Source organism: Hypanus sabinus, chromosome X1 (assembly GCF_030144855.1).
Source record: "Hypanus sabinus isolate sHypSab1 chromosome X1, sHypSab1.hap1, whole genome shotgun sequence".
In the NCBI taxonomy this organism is placed as follows: domain Eukaryota; kingdom Metazoa; phylum Chordata; class Chondrichthyes; order Myliobatiformes; family Dasyatidae; genus Hypanus; species Hypanus sabinus.
The window spans coordinates 59,250,167-59,255,745 of NC_082738.1; positions in this window are offsets into that span (position 1 = coordinate 59,250,167).

The window sequence follows — 5,579 nt, forward strand, 5'->3', positions numbered from 1 at the left end:
CCATCAGGTTGGAGGAATACAAGGTGTTGTTCCTCCAACCTGAGTGTGGCCTCATCGCGACAGTATAGGAAACCATGGAATGACATATCAGAATGGGAATGGGAATTGGAATTAAAATGGATGCCCACTGGGAGATCCTGCTTTTTCTGGCAAACAATTCTGGCAAACTGAAGCAGTTTCCCAATCTATGTCAGGTCTCACTGATATACAGGAGGCCACATCGGGAGCACTGGATACAGTAGATAACCCCAACAGACTCACAGGTGAAATATTGCCTCTCCTGGAAGGACTGTTTAGGGAACTGGATGGTAGTGAGGGAGGAGGTGTAGGGGCAGGTGTAGCACTTGTTTCACTTGCAAAGAAAAGTGCCAGGAGGGAGATCAGTGAGGAGATTGATGAAAAATGAGTGCCAGTTTTGATGAGTGCAATGAATGGAAAAGAATAGAGTTTGCTTAGAAGTTTAACTACATCAACCAAACCAGCCAAAATTAGTTTTGCTGATATCGTGAACATAAGCAAAAACATTTAGAACTGGAAAAGTTATTGATTACAGGACATTTTAGGTTTCATAAGTGAAATCAAAAGGAACAGGAGCCCATTTCATCATATGTGGATGAATTAGAAAAGTCATCTGATCATTGTCAGTTCAGTGATGGGGTTAATGATGCACTGAAAGATTGTTTAGTTTGTGGAATCTTACAAGAAAGCATTCAAAAATTGTTCCTAAATGAAGCACAACTCACATTTAAAAGAGCAGTAAAATAGATGTATCAATGGAAACAGCAGAGACAAATTGACTTGCAGTCAGGAATGGAAGTGAGCATGGACAAAATTGCAATGTCTAAACAGAAACCATCCTGGCTGAATGACCCATGTTACCATTGTGGCAGGGGCTCAGATACACCAGAGTAATGCAGACTTAACCTCCAAGAGGACCACGACTTGGTTGTAGGGTTTGGAGGCTTGCATGCCTCAATAACTTCAAGAGCAATGTTGGGTGGAGTCAGGACATTATGCTTTGGCTCTTGGTAGGGTCACCTATGCTAAACAGGTCAAAGAGTGGAGGACAGACTAAGAGTGGTCCACCGGTCCTCCAGGTTCAGCTCAGAGCCAACTGGTAAAACAAATTGGTTACGGAAACAGCAATAAAGAATCCTTCTGCATCTGAGTGTCATGACTTTCCCGAGTCTCCAGCTGGGTCTTGCATGACTGACTGTAGTGAAAACTGAGAGGAAGCTACTGACATGATGAAGGAAGCCCTGAATACCAAAAGATATAGAGGACCTTCATTGCTGCCCTAAATGTAATGGGCAACAGGTAAGTAATGAAGGTTTAAAGGGATAATTTAGTGAAAATTCAACAAAATAAAAGCACATCAGGCAGGCAAAAATAAATGGACACCTCAGAGAGAAAAAAGATAAATAGTCGTAGTTTCAAAAAGAGCACTGATCTTCATGCGACTGACATAAAATCTAATAATGATGAGAGTGAAACAGGACTTAGCCTTAAGATTTACAATGTGAAAACTAACAACAGTCAATCAATATGGCTGATAACAGAAGTAAATGAGAAATTAATTAAAATGGAATTGGACACTGACTCGGCTGTTTCAGTTATTTTACAAAATGTATTTGAATGACATTTCAAATATACTGAACTGAAACCTGCAAATTTCGAATGAAGAACTTATATTGGAGAAAAGATAACTCCTTTGGGAATGACATTCATAACAGTGAAATACAAAAAACAACAAGCCACATTGATCTTGTATATGGTAAAAACAGAGGGGTCAGCTTTGTGTGACCATGATTAGCTGAGACAACTACAACTTGATTGGAAATCCATCCACTATTTGCATGCCATATGCCCTGCAATAGAGTCAACTGAAAGTGAATTCAGAAAGGTACTGGTTGATGCCACAGCAGTATTCAAGGATGATATTGGAAACCTCAAACATTTCAAAGGTAAAATAGTGTTAAATGTAAATGTCACAGCCAAGTTTTACTAAAGTTTTACAGTTTTTTAAACCATCTATGATAAAGTACACAGTGATCACATGGAGCCTGAAGGAATTCTTTCCAAAGTTGAGTGGTGTCAGGATCTGTGGTGATTTTAAGGTCACCATTAAACCAGTACTGAAAGTTAATCAATACCTTCTGTCCAGGATAAAGGATGTCTTTGCAAACATTTCTAGTGGAAAATACTTCAGCAAAGTCGACTTAGCTGAGGCTTACCTACAGATGGAGATGGATGAAGAGCCAAAGTTTTTATCACCATAAACACTCACAAAGGGCTTTATCACCATGATAGGCTTACTTTTGAAGTAGCATCTGCAACCTGCACTCTGGCAGGAAGCTATGGGCCATGTGCTGTAAGGCTGCCCAGGTACTCAGTGTTACCTGAATGACATAATTGTTACTAATGAGGGTGACAAGGAACATCTGCAAAATCTTAAGACAGAGTTAAAAAGATCAGTAGATTATGGGCTCTGAGCATGACACAACAAATGTGAATTCTTTAAACCAAGCATCATATACTGTGGTCACATCACTGATGGGCAAACATTACACAAGTGTGCTGAGAAATTTCAAGGAGTGGTGGTTGCCCTAGGGCCAAAGGACATGTCACAGTTCAGGTCCATTTTTGGATTTGTCAACTACTATGACAGGCTCCACCCAAACCTGGCTACTGTGCTCCACCCCCTGAACTCATTATTACAGATCTGGAAGAAATAGCAATGGATATAGCAGTGTGAGGTGGCTTTCCAAAAGACAAAGGAAATGGTGACGTCAGACTCTGTACTCATAAATTATGTTCCACACCATTCAGTGAAGCTTGCCTGTGACACCTCCCTTAATGTTATAGGTGTAGCCATGTCACATGGTATGAGTAATGGAAGTGAATGTCCCCTAGCCTTAGCATCACGTTTCCTTGCCACTGCAGAGAAAAATTATAAGGCACAAGAACATAAGATATAGGAGCAGATTAAGGCCATTTGGCCATCGAGTCGGCACTTCCATTTCATCATGGCTGATCCAACTTTCCTCTCAGCCCCAATCTCCTGCCTTCTTCCCATATCCTTTCATGCCTTGAGCAATCAAGAATCTATCTTCCTCAGCCTTAAATATACATAAAGATTTGGCCTCTATAGCTGCCTGTGGCAATTCCATAGATTCACCACTCTCTATCTAAAGAGATTCCTCCTCATCTCTGTTCTAAAAGGACACCCCTCTATTCTGCTGTGTCCTCTGATCTTAGACCCTCCCACCATAAGAAATATCCTCTCCACATCCACTCTATCAAGGCCTTTCACCATTCGATAGGATTCAATGAGGCCACCCCTCATTCTTCTAAATTCCAGTGAATACAGGCTGGTACTGTGCCATACATATCAATAGCTAGGGTGCCTCAGACTTTTACAGAGTACTGCAATTGTCAACATGGTATGGAGAGCAAGTTTGTAAATTCAGTGGCAGCAAAGGATGTTGGGAATGATGAGGGTGGAGCACCACAGTAGGGGTGTGGGACAGGTGGTAGAGAAGGAGTGCCAGGGGCGGGGAGTGGCGTGGGTGCAGACACACCCAGCCCTGGGACACCAGGCAAGATCATTTGATTCCAGACAATTGGTTTATTGATCATTACAGAATGTCTCTCTGGTGTTTTCTGAACCCTTTCCACTCTCCTTTTTCCCAAACATGATTTCCCCTCTCCCTGCCCACTTCCCACTCTCCATTCACAATAGAGACCTATATCAGAATCAGGTTTATCATCACTCACAGATGTAATGAAATTTGTTTTTCTTTTTGTGGCAGCAATACAGTACAATAATAAAATTACTACAGTATTGTGCAAATATCTTAGGCAGCATGTACATATATACGTGCCTATGACTTTTGCACTGTGCTGTATAGTGTAAGGTGACTAGAGAACAATACATTACATACTTGAGTTGGGATGAATTCTATTTTCAGTTGGAGATTATAACTAAGTATGGAAGTAGTGTGTTTACTATCACTGTAATATTTGAGTAATATTGTAGGTATATTGTTTCATTAAGATGTGATGTGCAGAGCTGTGTCTACAACTCTATGTTGCTTCTTGAGCTTTTGAACAGAGTAGTTGCCATACCAAGCAACACATATGATGCTTTCTATGGTACATTGAATTAGTGAAGGTCAAGGGCAACATGCCAGATTTCTTTTGCCACTTGATTAAGTCAAGGCCAGAGATACTTCCTTGGCCATATTGTCTATGTGGTTGGACCAGAGCAGGCTATTGGTGATGCTTACTCCTAGGAACTTGAAGCTGTCAATCCTCTTAATCTGTGCACTATTAATGTAAACAGGAGCATGTGCACTGCCTTCCTGAAGTCAATAACCAGCTCTTTTCTTTGCTGACATTAAGGGAAAGGTTGTTGTCATGATGCCATGTCACTAAGCTCTATACTCCTATGCTGGAAAATCTGTAATGAAAATGGAAATGTCAGTAACACTCACTAGATTAGGCAGCATTCATAGATAAGTGATTTCAGCATTTTTGGATTTTACTTTTATTTACATGATACAATCTATAATATTTCACTATGCTCAACAGCCTGAAACCTGCAGTAGCAGACTGAGATGATTCTTCTTTCTGAGAACTACCATCAGTCAAGTGCAGTGTACAATAGTTGGATTGACACAAGGGATGAGGGAGCTGTCCTATGTTCAAAGTGAATTAATTATCAAAGTACTTATATGTAACTACATGCTAGCCAGAGACTTCTTTTCTTGCAGGCATTCACAGTAAAACAATGAAATACTACACAGAAACAAAGAATGACAAACAGTTAATATGCAAAAGAGGACAAAGTGTGCTAATACAATAATAATAATCCATAAAAATGAAAAAAAAACTATCACTATTGAAGAAAAAGTTAACCAATTGGAAGAGAATGACCCTCCCCATTATCTGAGCAGATCAGATGTCGAAAAGAAAGTGTTGAATGCCTGGTTTAGAGTTGGAGACCACTTCCCAGAAATAGAAGGCTTCCTTGTGGCAATACAGGTACAGGACCAGATGGTTAACACAAAAGATGATCAAAAATACACAATAAAAGACTAACAAGTTCAAAGTAATAAATGCACAAAATGCCAAGAGAAACCAGAAACAATCCATCATATTACAGGATCCTGTAGCAGTTTAACAAAATCTGATTACTTACACAGGCACAATAAAGTGGCAGACATCATTCACCAAAATCTTGCTTTAAAATACAAACTCATAAAAATCCATATCTTATAAATAAATATGAGCTTGAGCTGAAAAATAAATAATAATAGTAAAAAATAATTTATTTACAATAAATTAATAGACTGATAATGAATAATTATTTATAAATAATTATAAATATAATTATAATAAATTAATAATAAATAAGTAAACAATACAGGGCATAATTTGCAGAGTCCTTGAAAGCAGACAGAGATTAAGGAAGATTGGTCTGCATTTACCATGGTTTAGAAGAATGAGAAACAATCTTGATGTGATGTACAAGATTCTGCAAAAGACATGTAGGATAGAGACTGAAAGGTTGTATC